This window comes from Anopheles coustani, chromosome 2, assembly GCF_943734705.1.
Source record: "Anopheles coustani chromosome 2, idAnoCousDA_361_x.2, whole genome shotgun sequence".
NCBI classification, from domain to species: Eukaryota; Metazoa; Arthropoda; class Insecta; order Diptera; family Culicidae; genus Anopheles; species Anopheles coustani.
The window spans coordinates 2438924-2465000 of record NC_071289.1 but is presented as its reverse complement, the minus strand read 5'-3'; the positions used below and the strand labels follow the sequence as shown (position 1 = coordinate 2465000).

General features: G+C 46.0%; 1 protein-coding gene and 2 non-coding genes across 4 annotated transcripts in view; 2 read left to right on the top strand and 1 right to left on the bottom strand.

Moving 5' to 3' along the window:
- The window catches only part of LOC131267073 (probable G-protein coupled receptor Mth-like 1), a 143596-nt gene that overhangs the window by 77661 nt on the left and 39858 nt on the right, over positions 1–26077 (top strand). The window lies entirely within an intron of this gene.
- Trnat-agu (transfer RNA threonine (anticodon AGU)) lies at positions 3496–3569 on the top strand. Its single transcript has one exon. It is a non-coding gene; the product is annotated as a tRNA-Thr (tRNA).
- Trnat-agu (transfer RNA threonine (anticodon AGU)) lies at positions 16496–16569 on the bottom strand. The gene has a single exon. It is a non-coding gene; the product is annotated as a tRNA-Thr (tRNA).

Sequence of the window (26077 nt, the reverse complement as noted above, 5' to 3'; positions counted from 1 at the left end):
TCCACATTGGTTACACATCTCATTATTCGACGTTCTTGTTGTGGTGCATCGCCGGACAAAATCGGTGCACGTGATGCACCCTCCGGTTAACCTCAGCGCGGAGGGGGGGAGAAGGAGCAGGAAGTGGACAGTAAATGCATTCCTGGTGCATTCCGGCTTAGCGCGATGCCAGCGGCGTGTAGCACGCGGACACAATCGCGCGTAAACCGTTGGCCACCACCATCACCATCGGATTGCATAATGCATGAGACTGTGCACAAGTGCATAACGAATGCGCGCTTGTCCGATGCACACACACACGTGCGCTCCCGATCTTCTGGTACTGGGACGGACAAGCTTAACCCCCTTGGTAATAAACTCCGCCGAAACGAGAGATGGAAAACGAAAGAAAAACCAACCACGAACGGCTTAAAATAAATGGCTCTCGCTCGGAGGCAATGCAACTGCATTCAATCTTCTTACAAAGATGTGTCGTTGCGGCGGCGGCGTTTGCTAAAAAGTGCGAGCAGCGAGAAGAAAGTGGAATCGTGAACCGACGTATGCGATGTATTTGACGGACAGGATTCATTGGGGACCGTCTCCAAACGGTGAATGGAGTCCGCTGCATTGACCAACCGAACCCGAACCATGTCCCTTCGCCCCCCTCCCCCCGTCGGATCTGTCCTAAGCATTCCTACCAAATCCGGATCACCCGGGACGGTCGGCTTAAGTTTATGATGCAATTTAGATTTAAATATGGAACAATTAATCACTGTAAAGTTTATTTATTGCGGCTAGGCAAAAGGACCCTCCAGACTAACAACAACAACGACGGGGAGGATGCGATTGGAATGGGATGTGTTACGGCTTGTGTAACCGCAAAATAACAGCCAGCCCTCCTACCACCCACCCTCTCCATTCATTTCCTTTGGGGTAAATATTGACCATTTACCCCGTCGAGCGGTGAAAAACAATCGATAAACCTTCCCTTCTCGAGTGCATCCCCGCACAGGTAACCACACTCGGTTCAGTGTTGGGATGTTGTTTGCACAAACGTTGGCCATAGATCGGTTATTTGCATAACGAAGTGGCCGGGATCTCGGATCGGATCGGATTATTGCGCTTCCGAGCGCGCACTTCGCATATGTTCCATCGATTTCTAATGACGTGCACCATTTCCACCTGTGGAAAAATGCGTTGGCGAGTGGCGCAGGGTTTGTTTTCCGAGTGTAACAAAATTAAACCAGATGGAAATTAGTTTGCTCGTTGGTGTGGGTAAATGGTTTTTGTGGACATTTTTATTGCTTTTCGAAGCACTTGGTATTAGTTTGGTCGTGTGGTTGTGGTGACCTGGAATGCAAATTTTATGTAACAGGTAACAAGTTAGGTTCCATTGGTTTATAGCAAGTTAAATATAAACTGTTTTAACATTATTGACATACTTCTTCCCCAAAAGGAAGGCCCGAAATCCTGCGCCATGTTTCCCACCAACTCTCGCGCACCAGCATGGGGTGGTATTGTTGCCGTTGTCACTCGAGGAAATTAGCATATTTTAATTGATTTGATGTAAGCACCAACCACCCGCCAAAGGTTACCACATCGTGTGTAAGATTTTTTTGTGTTCGCTTCATTTCAAAATGTTCTGTTATCTTGTCGTGTTTTTTCCCACTCTTTTTTCCCATTCGGTCTAATGTCATTAACGTAAAGCAAACGAAACGAAATGTCATCACAGTCGTCGCAAGTCTCGAGCCTGTTTGAGCTGGTTTTTTGAACGCTCGTTGAAACAGAACCGAGTCCGACTCTTCTCCTCGCGAAGCCCGTTACGTTACGTTGCTTTTTCGAGGTATTAATTTATGCTAATAGACTGTATAATTTTCAGGGTCATCAACCGGCCCGCTTGCCGGGGTGTCCGCTTAGACATGAGATGGTGTTAAAAAGAAAGAGAGAAAGGGATTTGAAGTAACAAAAAAAAAACGGGAGCCCGGTGGGAGGGTAACATGATGCGTCCCACCCACAAACACTCGACACGGATAGTTTGTTTTTCTGGCAGCAAAAATTGTGTATCCAATAATTCATTTGTCACGATGTCGGAAAATTGTTTTCCCCCGCCTGTTTTAGAGGCGGGTGGCGGGGTGGTAGAAATGTCGCCCACAACACAAGCGAAAGAGACAAGCGCTGGGGAGACACCTGTTTGGGTCCTCTCTCTCGTTATGCTGGGCCAACATGTTGTGCCAGATTACATCGTTCGAAACGAAAGCGACTTTTAATCGCGCATCGGTACGGGGCGGGAAAAGAAGACACCATTTTTCCACGAGATCGTGCCCCATAACTCACTTGCACTTGCACATCCGGTTGTAGGGTGGTAAAGGGGAAAGGGAAGGAGTGGGAACGATCTCACTTTCTTCTCGTTTTCCGACCACGTTCGACCGTGTTGGAGCAATTTTCATTCGGACGGACAGTAGACGCCTCACGACGAGAGCGTCCGATGATAAATCGCTAGGGAAAATATGCCTCGCTAGTCGTTAATCACGGGTACAAATGCGCGGGTCTGGGCCTTTCCTCACACATCCCCCCTCGGCCCTTACTTCCCCGCTTCCCATGGTTGGCGTATCGCACAACGTTTTGTTTCACCACGGGCGTCCGATATCATCTCCATACGGCGGCTCCTATACGAGATAAAGCACCCGAACCGGTGAGAAGCATACACACACACACACACACACACACATACAAGAGATCCTCGACGAGCCCCGGGGTATGGTGATATGCTTTCCGAGGCGCGCGACGCATCTTTCCGAGGTCTCTAATTGTTGTCATTAATTTTCCCCCTAAGCTGCCACTTTCGCCGCGTGTGTGCGCATCTCATCGCTTCCCTCCCTCCTCCTCCTCCTCCGACGAGGGGTTTTTTTTGTGATCCACCTTCACCGCTATCTCATGCGCACTGTGAAAGATCGGTGAAGCGCACTGCTCGGGACCTTGGAGGAGATAAGTTATTGGAAACGGCGTAGCATAACCGTTCATCCTCGCCCGGGGATCGATGATTAACGTCCAATCGAAGGAGAAAAGAGGCACACGCCTCGCTCCGGCGGCTCCAATATTTACGATTTTTTTCCCCACAGTGTCAAGGTAGAATAAATCTACTTAACGCATAGCGTTTGGGTTGAAATTTATGTTGCCCGCAATTTTACAAATTTACAAATAGCAGCAAGATAAAACTATATCGAGTTTACAACCCACTGACTGGTACATTTTAAAGCATGCGTGTTACAACAATTTTGAGCATTTTTGTTTATTTTTCACCTCCCGAATGCCTTCGTACGCCTTTGGGTGGTTTATTTTTAACTTCCTTTCACTTCGATCGCTAAAGTAGGGGTTGATATCATGCGAGACGTGACGGGTGATCCGTGCACAAAAGGTGGGCCTTGTTTCATTCCTCCGTCTGCGTGAGAGGAGTTCGTAAAAAAGGGGATGCTGGCACTGAATCTGTTTTCTTTTGGACCACGTGAGTGTAACAACGGCGCCGTGGCTTAGTTGGTTAAAGCGCCTGTCTAGTAAACAGGAGATCGTGAGTTCGAATCTCGCCGGAGCCTAGTAATCTAAGTTTAAAGATAAGATTACGCAAACGATACTTTTTTACTATTAAAGATTAAGTGTATGATTTGATAATAGTTCTTTCCATTTTATCATACTCTAAGGGCCAGCGACGTACATCTCTTTTTTCAGAACTGATGTTTTACAGCTTGATTCATTCAGACACATGTGACCCTTGAGTTTGTGCTAACAATTTCTATTGACCTACGCATCCCCCCCATCAATTTATGGTTTATTTGTTTTGGATTATTCTTTCCTCGTCACACAGCATGGTGGACCAAAAGGTGGAAGAAACGGTGGGTCCTCACGTATGTGAGGAATAAAAATCGGTCGAGTCAAAAATAAAACAAACATTTACGTTACCTCCCAGGTTGGGCCACGAATCTCAACCTCCTGGGTCATCGGGAAAAGGAAAGCTTGGTACAAATTGTAGGCAGGAGCAGAAACAAAAAGTTGAATAAACAGCAAGCCAACGACGCTCGGAACAGGGGTGGGGAGAACATGTCCAAAGCTGGATGGATTCGTGAGTTAAGTTGGGGCCACCGGGGAAGCCGAGTGAAACTGTAGAACATTGCTTTTTTCGATGTCGGAAGATAGTAAAAAGTTTACAGATGGAAACCGTTGGATAAGGTAAAGGGATGAAGAATGATGAGAGCCTTGATTTGCGACCGGATGGAAATTTGAAACGGCAACTGGAATTGATCAAATCGTTGAGGGTATGGAAGCAATCAACCAATGGCCGTAATTTTTCTTTTCCCCTCTCTAAACGTGTGCCGGCAAAGTGATGGTCTTCAGATAAAAGCTTATATCTTAATGATATCTTTTTGGAGGTTCATAAATTACAGGAGGTATGATTTAAGAGGCAAATTAGCAACTCCACCATAAATGAACGCTTCCGAGCTGCTTGGAGGTTCCGCTGATCAACATCAAAAGTAAACTGGACAGTTTGGGTCGGTTTTGACCAAGTTTTCTGAAACCGAAAAGATGAAAATTAGGTTTCCCTCGGAAGAGTTTAATCATTGCCCGTAAAAACTTTGCATCCGTTTAAATCGCGCAGAGAGTAGGGGACGGTTGTTGGACACAATCTCTCCTAATAAGCTATTTGCATAAACGATACCTGATTGTAAATGAAAAAGTTGAGCGATTAAAGCATCGTAGAAGAGTCTGGGGAAAGATTGGCAAGGCTTTCGATTGCTGCACGCTGGTACACGAACATGTTAATTTATCTCTCCCTGTTCACTCTTTGAGAAAAGAAACATTTAATTTTGCATACTAGACTTCCCTTTCCATGTTTGCGAATAACTAAAAGCTAGTCGAGTTTCAAAAAGAAGCAAGCAACGCAGCTGAAAACGAACCGACCTAACGGAATTGGCAAAATCAATTCGTGAGTGTTGAACGAATTCGTACGGTGGTGGTGCATTCGAGAGGAATCTTTGGGCCAGATCGGATTAGAAATTTTATTGCATCCGATCCGTTCTGATCAGATCCCGTCCGACATTATTGGGGCACAAAAACCCGGTGAACCGGAAATCATGACCTGACTGACTGACTGACAGCTCGGTGACGCCCCGTGGGAGGGAGGCACAGCCGAGCAGGAGTGAGCAACGGAGTGGAAATGTGAGCCGGAAATTAGATTGATTCGGTCGTGTACTTTCCAAATGCGGGAATGTCGATCGGAACACCGGAAGGAGGGGTTGTGGAACAAAACGCCTGGAAACTATCCTGTTGATGGGAAATGCGCAGCTGCAGGTGAAACGAAATGCAACGGGGTTCCTCTTTGAACCTGAGACCTGAACCTATGACGAACCTGAACTGGAAGGTTGGCTTTGGTTGAGGATTTTAATTAAATTTGAAGCTATTTTTTCACCATCTACACCATTTGAACCGCACGGATATAGTCTGTTCTAGTCCTGAACATGCTGTCCGTCTACCAAAACACCGGTGCGACTTGTGCAGGCTGTATTTTCATCGTTTCGAATCGGTCGAAGATAATTCAATAAAATATCGTTATCGAAAGGCAGGTGTTGGATTGGGAAAAAGGGAGCGATTTGATCAAATGTTGTAGGACTCGCTGCCAAAATCCTAACGTGATGGCGTCGCAATGTCGCGGGTTCGAGCGACGAAGTTATTTATGTTAGTCCCCGCGGTGCAGTTTTGGCTGAAAGTAAACATAAATTGCCGATACCTTTCTGCATGTCGACGGATGCGCCCCCATTAGCTTTTATTTGGACTGTCCCTAAATCGTCGCAAGCTCCTTTGGGAGTCGTTAGCGATAAAGCTACCACCCGGCGCGTGTGTGCTGGCGGAAGAATTAAAACAGCGACCTCACCGTGTCGTGTTATGATAACGGATTCTAATCGCCACGACTTGTTGCCAAAATAGAACGCGACGCCAAAGTCCCGTTTCGCGTTCGTTTTGGCGAAGAAATAAAAACATACACACACTCCCGATAAAATCATTTCAAGGGACCCGCGGTCGTTTGGCGGCTTGTTTTTTGGGGGCCGTCAGTCGTGCTGGGGCGGTTTGTCGGTCATCGCTGGAAACTGGTTTACTAAGCAGCGGCTTTGCGGTTCAATCCCACACACACGACGCCGCACGTGTCCGTGGACTTCTGAACCGTTTTTTGATGGGGCAGGGGGAGCCTAAACCAGAAGCACCCCACATGGTCCATGGTTCGTTGACTTGTGCTTCCTTATACGCCACTGTCCAGAACTAACCACCCAAGGGACTCCAAAACGGGCCGCGATTTAATCAATCCTCGGCGGAACGGTGTAGTGGCTCGGAGGATTTATGATTTCCTCCTTCTCCTCTCAGTCAAGATGCGAAACGGGAAGTGATCCCGTTTCGATTGAGGCATTGGATTGTTGGTATTTAGTTGGCACCACCTGGGACGTTGGAAATAGGATGAGTTTTGATAGTTCCTCTCAAGTCGCAACATTGTTGGCTAATCTCATTCATCACGGTCACGGCAGCAGCAAGATGGAGGTAGTTTACGAACTGAAATGCTGGAGATAAATGTCACCGTTTGGATTATCAATCCAAGTTGCAGCCTCAGTCTAGCGTACGTATGGTGTATGTGTTCGGAATGTCTTGAAGTTGAGCTGGTTGGGACTCGGATGTCAGCTATTTCTCACCAGGCCTCTAGCCAACTCTAGGTAGTGGCCTTCAGTTTTACTGCGAAACTAGGCAGTCGGATGACAGTTTGCACACCTTGAATGGCACCGATTTTTCTTCCCAACGACGTCGCTAAACATACCGAGCGTTTAGGTAGGAGACTCGATGTGGTCTAAGACCTTAAACTGGCGACATTATGCAAACGGCAAACGGACAGCATCCATTTCGGGTCAATTCCACTTATCAGCGCGGCCCGGTGGATAAACCCTATGCCGATCGGATGACGATCGAACCATCACCAGCCAGGGGCATTAAACCGCCATTACATCCATTTCGTCAAATCATTGACCGTATTTGACGCAGACAATCCTCACGCCACACGATCCCTTAGTCAGTTGCCTGCTTCGGTGGGGTGGGTATTTTATCTACTGGTGAAACCGTGCCTTGAATGTTGATGGACTTGGACGGAGTGGATAAACCACCCAGCTATCAAAGGTAGTGTCGCACCGATATGGGATACCCGACGTTGGTGATGCTGGGCGAGACAACACACCGCAACCAGAATGACCACGTTAGTGCGCGGGCCATAAAATCTGCTCACTGATTGCATTGACGACCTTCCTGCATATTGCATTCATAATGCAACAGGTCTTTAAGAGTTGCCAATAAATTAGCCCACCGGCATGGGACCGCTTGTTGAATATGATCCCCGGTACTCAAACTCTCGCGTCCATAAGTGTATACCCTGACGATCCCCTTCGACTGCGCCAACTGCTTGGTTGAGAGCGATGGCGCACCGAAGCTTCCATAAATATTCAAATGATCAAAGAGCGCACACTGCAAGAGGCTGTACACACATGTCGTTGAATGTGCATTCCTCGTGCTCGTTCCGCCGGGCTCACGGCTAAATGCATCTACGCAATTGTGAACCGACGCGTAACGCCCAATGGTAATTTTTATGCCGTCGCGAATTGCCATTGCGGAACAATATCGCCGGTAATGGTTTATGAAGACATTATTTTCCAATTGTGCCGAACCCGAATGGGACCTGCGAGACATTGCGCTAATGGAAGGAATTCCCTTTGAATCCATTGAAACTGAGCGAGAGTGAGCCAATCATAGTAGGCAGTAAGTAAAAGGACTAGATCTTAGTAGCCTTCGGAACAAGCTCGTTCATCGTCGCTCGTAAACATAGTTCATTTAATTACTAACCTCGAGCGATCGGATACTTGAGAAATTATGGATGCACGTCCTACTCGTATAAAGGTTAAGTAGTATGACACGAGTCACCATCTCTGTGCTGATCGATTGTGACTTTTGTAAAATTTGAGAACTTACATCCCTGAACCTGCGCTGCATACAATAAGGAGGAAAGGCCCACGCGAGGTTTTCCCACGCGAAACTAACCTGCTGCACCTTCCGCACTCTCAAATTGATTGCACTTGATGACATGCTTCGGCATCGACGAGCAAATTGCCGCCCATTACGACATTCAATTTCGTTCGCTTGGAAGACTGAGGGAAATTCGTGCCACCTACACATCATCGTCTTCCGATCACATCATATCTGAACGGCGTCCCCGAGACCCCGTTAATCAACATCGATGTGTAATGAGCATAGCCAAAAGGAGCGAAGGCAATCACTTCATGGAAAATGGATTATTATGCGCGGGTCGGCAAAAAGGTTAAACCCATTAGTTCCTGCATATACTCCGGCACACAGGTACTCTGTGCTGGTGCTCGAGCATGTAAAATGACGAGTGTTTCGTCGAATGCAGGAGGTAGCATTACAGCTCCGGGCCGAACGTTAAGCACCTTTTGGGAGGCGAGAGCGATACTTGAGGATGGATTGATGGGGTCTCGAAAGGAAGAATACTTTACTGCGAGCTCTTTCGATGGGGCGTTGTTAGGGCGTAGCAGATTACGTCGTTCGGTTGGCCATCGATTTCAGTCGATAGTACTCGTACGGAAAATCGTAAGCTCTCAGTGTGAGGCGACGACATTATTTAAGCGGTTGAGTACAACAATCACCCAGACAACGGCAAGTGGATAAGTAGTATGTACTCAGCGTTTCTATGCTGTCTTACTTATTGAGAGGCTTTGGCGTACATCTTTGATGTCCGATACTTATCCGCACAACTTGTTTTCTACCATCCGCAAAATTTCATCAATGTATAACATTAGCTAAAACGGATGTGGCATTCAATCTAGTTATTATTCCACAATAGTTTCCTCGTCATCATGTTCAGCACGTGATACTGCAACATTTTGAAATTACTTTAATTGCTGTCCCTCACTCAATCCCAATGCGTGTTTTGGCTCAAACCAATTCTGCCTGCTACTACTGATCGATGGATAGAGAGAGCGCATGGTAGAACGCCCGTGGAAATTTTTAATTGAATTTTCCCACCAGTAAACCCGTTCCGTGCATTTCAATCAATTACGTGACGAAAACACATGCACGACCGAGCACGACACTTGCGTGTCGATGCTGGTCAGCTTCCAGACGGCCGACCGCCACCGGTTCGGGATTGGGAAGTTTAATCGGAAACGGTCATATTCCGATCATGTTTTTCATCCTCCCGATCCGAAAAACACCCCCCGGATGGAAAGCATCCTCGTCCTCATGCTCCCTGAGGCAGGCAAGTGTCGGGGACGGTCATCATTCCGCTTTTACCAGCGTCATCACTCATCAGTATGCTCGTAAACGTTCCGGCCGGTTCTGGCTCTGGGAAGCGGCTCGCCGCCATGGCGACAGTGGTATGGTGGAAAACGTGTGTAATTTTTCCTTCACGTCGAGTCGAGACACCTTGGCTTGCCTTGGCTGGACTCATAAATCCCAGCTCTTGACTCGCCGTTTCGATCGGCGTTTGGTCGATCGGGCAGACAGACGGATCAATATTTATAATTGCACCGTAACTTGAGTGGACAGTCGGTTTTCCCTGCTCTTAGAGGATACGTTCGCTTGTAACCCTTTCCAGTTACAAATCTCTTCCCGTTGACCCTTCCCGAATCAAAGCGCACGTGAGTTAACGTAACGATTATGGTTGTTTGAACTCAGATTTGGGATCTTACCTTGTTGTCCACAATTCTATTTATAATTTTTTATTTTACTCCAAGGATTCAAATGGCTTACATTATGAAATGAGAATGTTTTCCATTATTCAGCAAGCTTCTTAATGGTTACTGTAAATAAGTTGCCTGATAAGAATTGCACTTAACTCACCATTTTGTCGTAATGGACTTCTTTGCAATTTTCTGGTCCTTGCATTCATGTATTGTTTCTTTTAATAATGGGCCTTGCTATATCTGGACGAACGACGAAATTATAAATCCTTGAGAGGACAACCGAGCTATTGATAAGGTCTAGTGGGTCCTGTCCAAAGAAAGGTTACTATAGAGGCAAAAGAAGGCTAGTATAAGGTACCCATATCGTAGTTCGTGTCCTTGCTGTCGAAAAAGGGCATATTGACTGGGAACTGGTTTGTTGTGGCAAGATTCATCGATTCAAATCAACGAAACACTTCACCTTCGGCCATATTACGACGCAGGTATTAACCGATACTACGACTTGGGACCTTAATTACAAGGTGTTCGACTGGCTGGTATTGTTTATGGTTTTGTTTTTTCCCCTTCGTCCGTTACTTTTGTGTGATAGTGTTCCCAGAGCGGTTATCATCAATCAGCTATAAGACATGGAGCGAAAACAAAACTAGTGAATGAATTCGTTTTGAATAATTATGCTAAATAATGAATCGAAAATGAACCTTGGCGTAGAGGCGACGATGGCTTGGTGCAACCGTTTCATCCAAAATTACAATCATCAGGCTGTGGTCAGGTGATAAAGATCGCTCGTTTCGTCGTTGAAATATGAAACCCCCCCCCTTTCCGCCGATCAGGTCAATTGCAACCTTCATAATTGGGGATGGATGGAAAATTCATCACAAACCGACAATGTGAGAACCTGGATGCGACGGTCACATTGCACCGATTAATTTTCAGCTTAATTAAAACACGAATAATTTCTGTCATTAGACTTTTAAGCGACCGGAACTCGCCGATAGCGACCGTCACCGCCTCCTCTTGAGGTCGCATTTTGAAGCCGGTCAAACCGTTGACAAACACCCGGCAGGTGTTCACCCTCCCTCCATAGTCCTTAGTCGGCATTTGCCCCGCGGCCCACTGACGACACACTCTCGGCTCTTTAAGCTTTAATGACGGTGATAAAAACAGCAATCACTAATTGACGATAAATGCCGCGTACCGCAAACGCGAGTCGACTGAAGGCTTCTGGAATTGAGCCTGGAAAACCGGACAATTATGGCGCTCCCGGGACGTGGTTTTCACTCTCTTTCCTTCCGAAGGCTGGTCATCAACATGAAGCACATGCTTACTTGTTCGAAGTTGAAACCTAACGGGTCGTAGCCAGTGCTCCCTCCTTGGAGAGCTTCTTCTCGGGTTTCGACCACAGGAATGTGTATGCTTTTCAACTGGAAAATTCACCTCCGCTTTGTTGTCTCGGGCTGGCAGAAGTTCCAGTCTTGCATTCCAAAGTTTAATCAGAGCATGAACGAGTGAGTGTTAAACGAGGAAAATACCCAATCCAGTCCCAATGGAAACCCATTGTCGCATGTCACTTCCAGAAGGCGATCTAACGGAGAAGGACCGGAGAATGGTTCGTCAAACACGACAAGCAAACGGTCTTTAAGATCACGCTTCTGGAGATCTTCGGGGTGAAACCGATGTTATGTTTAAATACCCATTTCCTCCGCGGCCCGTTTAAGTGTGTTTAAGAGTGTGTTCAAACTCTCCCGTCACCGCCTCAACGCGATGCTGACCATTATTGCACAACCCATGATCGCAGGTGATTTACGATCCCGTTCTGCCAACAGTCTGCCGGCGCAGACACACTCACTAAATCTTGTTGTGATCCACGTCCGGCTCAACTATGTGACATCCGTAAGTATGGTCGCAAAAGTGACGGCTAGAGTCGCGCCAGACGTCGCCGGAAAGGTCAGACGCCTCTTTGTGCGATCATGCTCGAGAGACGATCGCGCGCGAGACAACACAAGAAAACCCCCCTTATTGGTTGGGTACAGTTAGAATTCGCGCATGAACAACCCAACACGGGGAACAGATCTAGTGATTGTTGTTTGGACAGAGTTGCACTTTCCAAGACGAGGCTTAGCGAAAAGTGGAAAGTCAACAGTGTGGTTTCATCCCGTTCGTAGGCTTTAATCTGGCCATTGTCGACTGGCAAACTGTCATAATGATCGTTACAGCCGATCGTTGCAATCTCGAAAACGATCATAAACGATAATTATGATAATCCTCTTGAGACGCCTTCCCGGTATCTCGAACGAATCAACTCGGTTGATCAGCGAAACTGAATCGAAGATAAAACGGTGTATAAAGACGCTAGGCCGCAAAGATCGCCGGGGGTTGGAAAAAGTTGCCCACTTTATTAACGGGCGGGACTCGTTTGAAGGATGTTGATTCAATTAAAATTGTACCGTTCTTCGTCGCTCATGTAGCGAACAGACGGTTCCCTACCCTGGCGCTTTCCTTAAACCTTGGCTTCTGGTTTCTCGCTCATGCGATGGGAACCGCTTGCTAGCTAACAAACCGGGGCCGAAAATGATTTATGATAGTTAACTGCACGCCGATCGGGCGACAGAATGCGTTTGCTTTTTTTAGTATTGCACCGCACCGAGGGTCGCCTTCGAATGGCGACGACGGGATGAACGTAAAATCACGCCGATATCGATGACAGTATCGCAATCAGGTGGAATTCTATTAAATTGTAACATTGTCTAGGTTGCGGGTCCCAACGTTTCCCAATCATGGGGCAAACGCCAACACCGGCCGAACGTTTGTTTCGATTAACGCTGAATTGCAGATTTAAGGCTTATCGTTCCGTCGGACAGGGTGGAGGGAAGAGAGAGGGCTGCATTGGATTGGATGCAGCATAAATCAAACGATCTCCAAGCTAACTTTTGCGTCGAGATGCCGCAAACCGTACAAACGTGGGCCTCTCGTTATATGAGTGTGGGAAATTGAACACACAAAGTGTTGTAAAATGGGATACTGGTGGAGGGCTGGCGGGGGGTAGCGGGTGATGAAGGGCAGAGATAGAATGCGTCACTTTTGCCGCCGATATTAGGAATGCGCATATGATACGAGCTTATAACCCTTCGGTGATTGATGGTTGCGACAACAGGAATGGCCACCTGATGGGAATGAGGTGGGAAAAAAGAGAAAAGATCAGGGGGAAGAGGGAGAGATGAAAACATTGATCTTGCTGGGATTGGAAAAGCAGAGGGTGGGTTTTTTTTCTGTTTGTCGTGTCACCTTCATAGGCGCTTTTGAACGATGCTTCCCTTTTTTTACCGAAGCCAAGCGTTCAGCCATAAATATTGACATGGAAAAGGTTTTGACACGGCTGTGTAATTTTTATCCCGCCGCTTTTCCTCCCATTTACATGACGTTTTCCGTCCAGCATCGAACAGGGAAAGTGAAAACCAATGGTGAATGGTCTCTCCTCTGGTGTTCACCTTTGGGAGAACTTTCACTGAAAAATTCATCCACACACTGTTTGAAAAATGTCAATGCACCACCTTATGCATCAACGTTGAACTGCATATACGGGGGGTTGCATTAGATTTTCATGTCACACCCCCCATGTTCATGAAAGGATCGCTCATTTTTCCTTCATCCATTCATCCATCCACCACTTATTTGCCTATTTATCATAATAGTAACAGTTTTTCCTTTCTCCATTTTTTCTCTCTTCGCAGGTAAGTGACTCACTTTGTTCGTGTGCGTTTACGTCTGCCCTTGCATCTCATTCCCCGAGGGTTACAATTTCCCTTCACCGGTGCAACGCGGGCATTTGCTTGCCGCGAGCAAGTTTTCTTCTCGGTTGCGTTCACTGCACCTTACCGTAAGTAATCGTCTGTCTTCGCGTCTGCTGTTATGGTACATCATCACCATCACCATCATCATCATCTTGGTGTGTCGTCAATGGTCATCGACAATCTTCGAGCAGGCTATTTGTGCTGGCCAGTGAAGATGTTTATGGTGCGCTTTTCTTCTCCCCTTTCGGCGAAGTTGCGACAAGCCACTTTTGGCCTTTGGGAGCGTTTTTTCCCACAACCCCTTTTTTCTCAAGGGCTTTTCACTTTGCACGAAACGGCCTTGCCGAAAAGACGAAACGATTTATACGGTGGAGAATGATTTGATGGCTCAAGTTTGTTTCTTTTTCCTTTTTCCACCGGTGCATGCATCGATGATGATGATGAGATGCACTTTTGCGTCGCCGTCGTCGATGATCATTTCACTTTCGCGTTTTTCCCCCGGCGTCCGGAAGATTAATGACGTTTCCTCGCCGACGACGACGACGCACGGATTGACTTCAATGGAATGGAACACGATTTATGGCCCGAGAGAGGTCCGATGAATGCATTCGCGGACGCTCGTGAAGGCGGAATGCATCAAACATCATCGCCGTCACTATCGGCGTCGTCACCGGCAATCGGTAGTGGTCATGTTCGACCTGTTCCTCCCGGAGCTGCTCTGCGCCATCTCGCCCCTTGACGGACGGTGGCAGATGAGAGGATGGATGAGATGCTGATCTCGCCCGATGCATCCCGACGGAAAGCGAAAACCGTCCGTGACCGTGTAGCAAGTTAGTGAAAGTCATGTTTGACACTGAAAGTGCACCGGCATGGCACGAGAAACCGGATCAGCGGAAGCCGCATTGCAACCGGTTTGGGTGCTGTTTGATAGATTGCTGTGTAATTTGGCAATACGTTGATGCAAGTGAAAGTGGTTACGGGTGACGACAAGGGGAAAAAAAGCTGAATCTTTTTATGCAAACACGTTAGGCTAAAAATAAATGATAGAGAGATTGATTGGAAAATCGGTTAGAACACACTTCTCGACCGAAATGAAGTGTAAACCGCTCTGTTTATTGAATCACAAAAACTCTAACGAACAAGTTCTTGGGAGTAAATAAAACAGTCTGCCATATGATTGAGGAAATCCTCTCGGCCCTGCAAATATTAACGTAATTAATGTAATTAGAAACGGCCGTAAAGATTTGGTCCCGGGCAAGGGTTATCGCGTTCGTGAAGCGCTCTCCCTATCTCATCTGCCTATTTTCACATTCCTCGGCATCTTCTGGTTGGGATCAATTAGCGTCCATTCCACCACAACCAACACACGCAGTCCCAAAACTGTGGTCGGGCGGAAGTGAACGATTTTTTCATTTTAAGAAAGAGTTAGAACTCAAGAAGAAGTTCTGGTTAAAATCTGCCTTTAATATTGTCCACGTCTTTTTTAAATTAGTGACGGACGGCTCCTTCGCTTCCCATTCAGCTTCTCATTCGTCAACCCGGTTGTGAATGTGTTTCAGCGAACACGACTGCTGCAGCAGTGGATGCTTGAAATTGAAATTAATGAATGAAATTAATTCACTTCAATCTTGGACCGGCGGAGCATTTAAAATCTTATCGACCGAAATGAAGTGTAAACCCGCGTTGCACATTTTTCGGTCTTTCTCTTCATTTGCAGGTCTTCGGCACGGGTTAGGGGTTTTTCTCATGTTCGCGTTCCGTTATCGCGAACATTAGGTTTTATTCATTTCTTTTAGCACTTACAGGGAAAGCATGTGCAGTTTGTGAAAGAAAGGATGAACATAAAAACGTACGTTTAAATGACCGCACGGCGCGAGAACATGGGTTGTTCGGGTCACCGTTCGGTTGATGAGGATATCGCTAATTATAGTTACACGCTCGAGTTCGTACCCGCTCGAGCACGGCCATGTCCCGCTGTCCATTTCAACAGACTTCCGGTCCGCGTGAGCGATGGCATAAGATGTTTTAAATTTTTAAACGCCTTCGCGAGAATGAGCGAGTCGTACCGAGCCTTCCACCACGGATTAGGTTCATCGCGATTAGCGCGTGCGTGCTTTGTCGTGTCACGTAGAGAAATGCTAATTAAACTCTTTCTTTCATTATTCCATAGAAGTCCTTTAGTAGTACCAATTTAATTGAAATTGCTTTATGCTTCTTACAGCAGCATTTGAAACTTATCATGTTTTCAATGACCACTCGACAAAGGATGCATGCACAACAAAGCAAAAGAGTACGCCAGCAGAGAAGTTTCGTTCTAATTGAATTCGCACTCGCCCCGTATAGTGGGAAGTAGTAGGAGTTGCTATGAATAATGGACCCGACTCGCATGTGACATATTCTTCCTAGTTCTCGCCAGTTAGGCCTGTAGTCGCGATGTTCGGTAGCAGAACAGAACAGAACAGTCATGCAATGAAAAGCGATGAAACAAGATGCGGGACATTGTTATTTTCGTTTCCATGCAGCTAGCTATGCGAAAATCCATTTGACAATGTACCGCTGTTCCAGTAGACAGTGTCGGCGTCGAACATGAAACACGCAACGCCTACGCCAACGCCTCGTCGAACACCTACGCGTATGAGACACGGTTTAAAAAACATGGAACACAGCGTATCTTCACATTTCCAGTAGCGTTTAGCGTCGTCATCCAGTATAGTTTCTGGTTTCCTTGGTTTTTTGAAAGGCGATAAATAATTCTTTATTTGTTATATTATATTATGATTGTCTTAATGCAGCTTTTTGCTCTCTTCTAAGACTGGACGGACTTTACCATGTATGTTATTAGATATTTCGTAATAATTCGTAATACTATTCTTTTCTTTTGTTAATACTTTAGCACAAAAATACTTCAAAAGTTTACACACTCACAGCTCTTTTGATTCAACGCTTTGCGAGTATAGGCTCCGGCGAGATTCGAACTCACGATCTCCTGTTTACTAGACAGGCGCTTTAACCAACTAAGCCACGGCGCCGTTGTGTTTGTCTGAAGGATAAACGCTACTGAATGTCGCCGTTCAAGATCGTCCACATGTTTCAACCAACCGCGGTTTGTGTTGCTAAAGTTTTATTTAGTCTCTATACGTAGACTTTCCATAAAGTTTCTATTAAAGATCCCACTCCATGTTGGCTAAATAATCTCGGCAAGATTTTCATCCCACATATGCACAACACTCACCCACTCCGGCGCTACAAAACACCCCCCCAAATCGGCGGAATGATTCATTTTCATATTTTCACATGATTTATCCGGATATTTATGGCCTACCAGATCGCAACGATGTTTGCAGCACATTTGGCACACGTTTTCGGAAGGGTGAGAGGAGGGGGGAGTTCGGTTTGGCCGTTTTCATTAGAGCTAACCGGCGGGGAAAACGACACCCGAATTTCGCTCGCTCGCGTCGAGTGGAAAGGGACCTGGTCATGTTGTTGTGTATGCCTTCTCGTGCGTTGTTTTCGCGAAAAAGTTTACGTTTCTGTTTCTGTGAGTCTATGTGGTTTTTTTATTCAGTTTTTGTTGTCTGGCGCACACTGCAAAGATCGGTTTGCGTACCGATCCTTTCATTCGCACGCTTTTTTTGGTGGACGTTGTGGAACGTAAATGCAACGCATGCAGGGATGCTGCCCTTCGTTTGGTTATTTGTTCGATTTTGATCGTTGCAAATTTATTGGCTTACTTTCGTGCTTGTTGTTTTGGCGGCGTTCCTTGGCTGTCCTTCGCTCCCGCTTGCCCTTGCTTTAGCACTAATTCCTTCCGATTTGGCTCTTGTTTGTACTTTGTTCCACAGTTGGTCCACGCCGGAGGAACACACTTGAATGTTTGGATTTTTGTTTTAAAAACTTTTTTATGCAAAGCCAAAATTCCTCATACAACTCATAAAAATTCCACCCGGTACGGTATGGTGCCCTAGCCCTTGTTCGCCCTTTGGACGAATGTACGCTCGATGGCTATTAATTATGCTGAATTGGCAGAAAAGTATCCTAGCCCACTGCTGCTCGGTGCTTCCGCTTTACGCGTTCGATCCGGAAGCATGAGGACAACGGTCTCACTGCCGGCTTATGAAGGATAATTAATGACACTTGAATGATGGTACCGGAAAGGACGATCTGGCTGTGCGTTCGTGTTTATTAAACGTTGTATCCAGGCGTTGAGTATCATCGGAGCGAAACGAACTGAGGATAATCCGTGTGCGTTCGGAAGTGTGTGCATCTGCAATTCCGTCCTCATCAACTATCCTGAAATTCATGCATAGTTTGAACCTCAGTTTTGGCTCAGTCTACTCAATCCATCCCACATCGTTGCATTACCGCATTGATCTATTTTTTACGGTCAAAAGGCCTATACCACATCCTGTCATCACCGGTTTGTATAATCAAACTACGTGCCGGAAAGGCCGGCCGGAGGGCAAAACGGGTCGCCGATACGGATCAAAAGTGCCAAAGTGATTGATGATAAAATGATGGCTCAAATTGTCCTTTGATGAGTTTGCTGCTGAAGTTCGCTTTGATTTACTGAACCTGAGGTAGCATGGGAGGGCGGGTGTCATCGGCAGGAAATAGGTGCTTTTTAGGCCTTTCATAATTTATCGCAGTTCATCCGCGTGTGGTTTTGATGATGGAGCGTTGTAATTTACCCAAAGTGCAGGGCCCTAAAACGTCCTTGTCATGTCCTATTAGTCAGAGGATGATATTTCGCTTTTCGTGTTTCGTGTCGATAATCCATGTTGCATGCGATAAGTTTTTAAACACTAAATACTGATGCATACTATTGAACTTTGAATCATGTATATTTGACGACAGAAAAGACTCTACGATAGTATCAATTACATTACAACGTTTTAAAGTGAAGAGCTATCATTTTGTTTTTGTCGATAATGGTGCACTACGAAAAAGTTTTCATTTTATTGAAATTTCTGGAATGTCGATTTACTTATTTCATCGCTGCACAAACATAATAGACTAACAAGAGGGGAAAACATTAATCATTGCATTTGGAGCACAAAGAAAAACTGGTCTCAAGTTGAGGCTTTAGTGTGGGATTTTTGCATTTTCTCCCCACCGAGTTGTGGTTGTGCGAGTCGCCATTAGGAGCTGAATGAAATTTAATTCTTTGCGTTTGCCATTCAAGCGGATCAGATTTCGGTGAAGAAGAAGCGGATAAAGCGATTCCAGAGCTCGCCGGAATCAAAGGCCAGCAGTACGCCACAACGACATTCAAAGTAGAAGAATATAAAAAAAGACTGGTATCAACCTCAGTCCGCAAACTATCCGAGAGTAATTCAATTCAGCATCATCCGCCCATCCAGCAGTCGGTGGAGGTCCTTTTTTGGCACAGCGTGGGAGTCGGTAAGAAAAATTCCGTCGCTGCCTCTCCTAATGACATAATCATTAACAGAGGGAGGGATGGACGCGGAACGAAACGAATACTCGCGCCAAAGGTGGTTCGAGTTAATAATCCGGTTCCTGCCCATTTGCCTTAGAACGACGATGGACACACAGGGGTGTCGTGTTTTGTTTGTTCGATTTCTTGAGGAAGAAATAATCGGTTCATGGACCTCAAGAGTATGATGCAATTCAGTTCCAACCAACCGTTTACGGTTCTGTGGATCGCAAATGCATCGAATCGAATTTACACTTAATTTTTGGGTCGTCCCACCTGCTGTCTGGAGAGCTTAATTTTAGAATTTCCAAAAGCTTCGAAATATTCACTTAAACAAATTCAAAATTTGTAGGTAAAATTAAAACAATTTAATCTTGTTCATTCGTGCAGTTTCGGAAGCACAAAAGCAATTGATTGCTTTATGTGCATAAAACCGTTCACGGGTTCCCTTCCGCCACATGGCGGGCGAGTTCTTTTCATCTTTTCTAATCAGCCTCCGTATGAAAACCCTCGCATGCTACTGTGCGTCATCATCAGCGGCAGTTTATTGAGTTTTTGTGCGTGTACCGTTCATGTTTTGCTTTAGTTCATTGGAAAATCGCAATTAAATTGCTCTAAATAACGAACATTCACAGCAGCAGCAGCACGTGTTTCCGTGCATCCGGCGTTCGTGTGTGTGTGTGCAGACCACTCGTTGCATGCAGATGCATCATCGCTAACCGAGGCATTCTTCCCACCTTCTATCATTGACCGCTTTCCAATGCCATTTCCACCTTTCCCGCGTGGTGAAGCTCTTATTTCGTCTTTTATCTGCGTTGCTCTATGGTGGTTTTTATCGCTGAAAACGCGCACCCAAATACCAACCAGGTTCGGGGTGTTCTGGCAAAACCAGCGTGGTCTTTTGAAGAGGAGGCCGACCTCCCGGGGAGGAAAAGCGCGAGCGTGCGCGCGCAAAACATCATCCGCAAGCCGGGCGCGTGGGCGACCCGGAATCGAATGTTTGGTCAGTTTTGTAGTTTTGAATAATTGATTTTTCGTGCGGAAATTTCAATTCAAACACCCACCCCGAAGGCTAGGCGGGTGGTAAGCGTTTGGCGCACGCATGCTATGCGCCGTTGCGAATGTGTCTCCGTGGCATGTGTTTTCGTCATTATTTGTAGTGATTTGCGGCATCGTAGTGGGCGAGTTCTGTGCACGCAGCATTTAAAGTTTGTTTTGTTTATTGGTGGGTCCGTTAAATAAAGTATCATATTTTTATCAGAGATATGTCCTCAAAAACATGTGACCAAAATAAAGCGATTAAACATGATATGGTATTCCCTATGTGGTTTTATGTATTCAATAAAATCGGAATGTCTTGATTAAATTTTATGTTTTCAAACGGTTGATTAATGGGTTCATATAAAAAAAAACATCAAATCACATTTCAGTTCTGCTCGATACGTTCTGGCAGAAGTTCATCCCAAAACGAACGTCAACCGTAATCAAAATAAGTCAGATATATTTTTGTCCCGAAGTGAATCAAACGAAGTAATCAGAAACCGATCGAGCGTGGCTAAACGAGCCGTCGATTTCCGTTATGTTGTGTCGTTGATGTCGACAGCTACACGATTTGGTGTCATGTTTGGCCAAATTTAAGTTGCAAGACCATTAAACACCCGACAGCTACCAAATCTCCTTCCCTTCAGGAATACATATAACGATATTCGATATGAAAATCTGTAGAACACCTTCGATTACGTGAGGGAATAAATGTGTTAGTAGGAAAAGGTGTCACAAGTTCACACTTCTTCACTGTTTGATCAAAAGTTAGGGTGGCCTTCCTTCATGGAAAAAGGAGCAGGCATCGAAAATAGGACGAAAACCCCGGAAAGGGAACGTTTTCGACACCCGTTTCAGATCGGATAACAATCGGACATCGATAATCTGAGGTGTAAGTGTGCGTTCTACGAATGTTTTGTAATTCTGTGTGGACCATTTCGACACATTTGGTGAGGATTTTACAAGCAAAGCTCTTGCTTGCATATGAGGGTGGATGTGCGGTGAACATCGGTCTTCTATCATTATCCTGTTTTCCGCAGCGGCAGCTGACTGGAAAGAATAATCGGATGGCAGTGTGTCTTATTGTTGTTGAGGTCCTGTTGTGCGGGAAAATAAGAGAGATTGGACAGTGTTTGAAAGGATCCGAAGGTTGTTGGTCCAGTGACTGTGCATGCCACAATGAAAAAAGGAAAACCCAGCAGCCTGACAAACCGACAATACTTCCACGGCTCTCTGTGCAAAACCATGCGAAAAGTAATGAAAAAAAAAATTCGACCAAACCGGATGCACGTCTTTCTCTTCCTTGTCCTTTGTTTCCGGTGTCCGAGTTGCCGGCCTCTGGTGACAGATGATGAGATTCGCATTCGCTCGACCGTAACGGAGCACGTATAGACGAGCAAATATATCCTTCGGGGGTGCGTCCGGGAGCCGCTGGAACGTCGACAGAACGTTGCCATGTCAGGACTGCACCAAATTGGCACATACGAAAGAGAGAAAAAAAAACTGCAGAAAAAACTACCACGCTCCCTCGGGCACTTACGCGTTTGGCGTTTGGCTGGCAACACTGGCCTATCAACACTGACAGCCCGTTTCTGCAACGCCCGAAAGGTAGGCTACGCAATGTGCGTTGCCCTTTCCAGCACCCGGTCCCCGGGACACTATGGGAGGAAAAAGCAATAAAGTGTCATTCCGTCAGCCGGAAACGGACAACAAAATGTGACACTGACACTTGCACTGACAACTCGGCCAGATGAGCTGTCCGTTTGGGCCGTGTTGGGCCGACGCCTCACACGACGAAGTCTTCGGTGGAAAGCCCTTCACTAATGGAAGAAATTTCTCGTCTCACGCGTACCGTTTCCTTGAGCTTTTCGTGTAGCGAGGTCTAAATTATTGGATGGGTCATAAAATCCCCAGAATGTTCACGTGTGAGAGCAAAAACAGAGCGCAGGCCGCCGTAGGTTAATATGTTTATGCTAATGTTGGCTGGAATGTCGTTTCCCCGTTTTTGGTCGGTTTTCGGGAGACAAATTTGATGAGCTTTTCACACCCAAGCGGGGTCGTTAATGGATGGGGATAAAACCTCCAAAATAGCGTTTGACGGATCGGAGCTTCTCTCTCTCTTTGCCGGCCATAGTTGATGGGACCGTATGTTTGGATGAAAAGCGTCAAAATTTCATCAGTTTGTATAAGGTGGGTGAAAGGTTAAGCGAGTCGCTTTTGACCTCGAGCGCGATAAGCCTACATTTATGGTGGATACCATGGGTTCATGCTATTTAAAACGTGAACACTACGATCTAATGAAACTTAATTAAATGTATTTCCTTGGGTACAATATATTGAAACATATTCTTGTACTTTTGTAAAGGACCTCGAGCATTCCATACAAGTTTATGATCATTATAGAAACAACACAGAGAATAGTTTATCGCTTCTCGTGTTCATTTTCTTCCAATCAACCGTGAATGATACGAAGCAACACTGCGGACGGAGTAAAAACAATCCATTCATGCTGCCAATCGGGGTGAGAAAGACTTTCATCGGAAATCCATCAGATACCGAAGGGGCCACTAACGAGGTGTGCACGCCGTCGATCGCCAGACATCTTAGTGGGCAACTTCAGCAAATTGTTATGACAGTTAATAAACATAACCTCTACACCTTTCGAGTCCGCTTGGCCAATCGAGTGTATATTTATCGCCTTCAATCAATCCGCCACCGGCGGACTCGCGTTTACTTTCCTGACTTTCGCTGTGCCGGTCTGATCGGTGGTCAGTCTTTCGGTTGAAGGTTCGGCCACACTCCGACGCCGAAACGACACCCAGACGTTTGGAAAGTAAAACAAAATGTGGAGTGAACCCAGAAACACTGGTGGGAGGCATTCTGCTTCCGATCCGAACAAGAGGAGGGAGGAAAAGCAGCCCGGTCATCCGGCCTACGGTGGTTCGGGTGGTGCAGGGAAAGCTAGAAAACTATGTGAAAATAATTACACTTCGAGTACCGAGATAGAAGACAAGAACGCCGCCACCGTGCAGTGGGACAAAAACGGCATAATGACACCGATTTTTCTTTGGTTTATGTTACATCTTTTTGTGTGTGTGTCTGAGGCATCGTCTTCCTCCGACGACGTGACAACTTCTCGGGACAAGTGATGCCTTGGTCGTGCCATCGAGATCCGCAAGCGTTGACAGAGGTTACGGCCCACGAAGGAAGAGAGCGCGGCTGGAAAGCGGGACGATGTCGTGAAAGGTGTCGAAATGTTCCAGGAAAATCATCTACCCAACCACCATCGTAACCGCTAACGGTAACGTGGAAGGTTTATGTTTCGCCGCGAGGTTTTTTTACTCTAAGGAAGGTACAAACGGTCGATCTAATGAGACCTTTGCACTCGAAGAAAGTAGCGCTACCAGCTCCAGCCCGAACGCTGACGACGTAATCTGCGGAAACATTTTCGTTCGGCTTGGAAATAGTGCAGTCGGAAATTGATGGTCTCTTTGTGGGCCAAACGATATTAGGGCATATTTGAAGGGGGAGAAAAATTACGGATGTTCAGAAAAGTGTTCTGCTGGCTCGAAAAAGACATGATTCACCGAGCGAAGGAAACCGAACCATTTATTGAAATGTTTCTGCCGGGTGAAAAATGATCGTGACAAGCAAATTTCGCATTTTCAACCGTGGAAGAAGCTACTTCGGTTTCTACCTTCGACATAATTTATGTGCGGCATTTAATCTTCTTAACATTAGTTCGTCTCATTGTCTGTCCGCCGTGGACTGTTGCATATCCCCTACACAACACAACCAAAGGCCCGGTGAGTAATGGGAACTTTATCGCATTTCCGCTTCATTTCTCAGCCCGTCAACTCGCCGCTACCGAATCTCAGTTTGGGTTTGGAGTTTTTGGGGCGGCTGTAAGTAAAATATTGTATTCCTCAGCACGCAGCACACACACACACCCTCCGGGAACATTTAAAGCTTTTCCATTGCGATAATCCTCCTCATCCTGGAACAACCACTTGGAGTACAAATAGGAAAAGCGAACGTGTAACCTCAGATGTTTCCTCAAATCTGCCAGCTGATGCCAACCGTTTGATAGAATGTTGCGGCCTCGAGGAAACGAGGCCAAAGCGATACAAACAAACTTAAGATGTTGTACATCAACATTACATTATTTTAAAAGGGGGAAGAGAACGTGGTGTCGAGTACGTTGTGCTGCACACAAATGGGCAATGACAATAATCGGGTGCATGAATGCGAGTAGAAAAGTTTTTAATCCGCAACAAAGTCGCACCAACACGGTGAGGACTTTGTGAACCGCACGCCATTCGGGGGAAGCGACCGGTTGGGTTTAGATGGAAATGGTGAAAACCTGATGATCACGAGGGAATGTTGGTGATGGAAACTCACAAAAAACGGTTAAATCTGATACATGAACCACTGTATCGCATACGTTCTCGGTTCGTTGTATTCTCTGTTTTGTCTCAACGTGAGGAGGAAAAATTCATCCCGAAGGAAATCCTGCTCGTCATCGGAAAACAGTCCACCGAGGGTATGCAAGATTTCGAGATCGAAATTGGCACTCCGCCGTGGATCTGCGTGCTAATCCCACTCAATTATGATAATAGTCAATCGGGAAGTTGTCGTGTCGGTTTTTCCGATGTCGAGAACAGAGACAGACAACAGCTTTCCTGCGCCGTTCGTAATCCTTTCCGGCTGCTGACACAGTACTACTATAATTGCATTTCGGTCAACCGACCAACCAGCCAGCAAAAACATTATGAGGCAGGATGTTGCACACACACAAACGGGTACCGAACAAGAACCTCTAAAAACTGTTCCAATTTTTCCGATGGTCAGCCATTGTGTGTTGGGGGATGTTGAACCACGGCAAAGGTACTGCGAACTAGAGTTGGGAAGCATAACGAACATGATGATACTCAACCTCGTCTGTGCATGACAAACGAGCCTGGGAGCGGACACATTTTCGGCCAATCGCACACAGACACGTTTCGCTGACAGATCCTTACCGACCGGTAGTCCTTCGTTTCCGCACGCTTTTGTTCTAATTTTCACCCCCCCCCTTGTTGGGCGAGATCACATTTGGAACAGATTTTTGGCACTATCCAGACGGAGGTGAGAAAAGAAGAGCACCACACAGAGGAGTGTCAAGCGCCATCAACATCGGTCGAATGGTTTTGAAAGCAATCAAATTCAATTTGCATAAATTACATTGTTCTAATGGATTTCATAAAGTTTGTTGGTTTTGGGTTGTTGCGCGGGCGCTGAACGCCAAAGGACGAAGGAGTTCCCGTTTGGCAGGACTTTTTATCGGAAGTGAAGCCCCCCCCAGTTGGCTTCGTGGGTGAAATCGGAAACCCGAAAGGTCTGAAGGCCCGCAAGCCCCTGTTTGCAATGTAAATGAAATATGATAAAAGCATCACTGTTCAACCCTCGCTCGAGGAACAAACGGTAGAAAGGCGGGTTTTCACCGTTCAACGCTTAGGGGAGTTTTTTCACGGATTATTATCTTAAACGGTCGTTCGGTGTCCGCGTGATTTGAGCTAATGGAGTGTACTATCCTTTCCGTTGTTCTGGTTTGGAAAAAAACCTACCAGCTCCCAACCGGAACTCAATTTAAATTAGGCAAACACCGATATTGGATACTGTTTGAGTAGGCTCATGTTAGATTTAAAATACAATTACTTGTGTCTTCAATGCTTTTTAAGAAAATTTGAGTAGAATGTAATGAAAACCACTTTTTAAAACATTATAAATAATCCATAAACTCGTTACTAATAACATGTATTTATTTTTCTTATCTCATTGCAGGTGAGTTACATGCATCCGTTATCGTGGAGTCCTGTAAAGATGTCACCGTTATTAACGATATTTACGTTGGCATCAAACAAACGTGCTCCAGAAAAATGGGCCCATTTCAATAATCTCTTTCCCCGAAACGACGAACCAAGCAAGCCTCCTGAAGTGTTTATTTTCGTCGGGCATTATCACCCGCCAACCCCGTCAGATTGCCGGTTCTGGTCGGTTCCTGCGTGTCTCGTCTACGATTC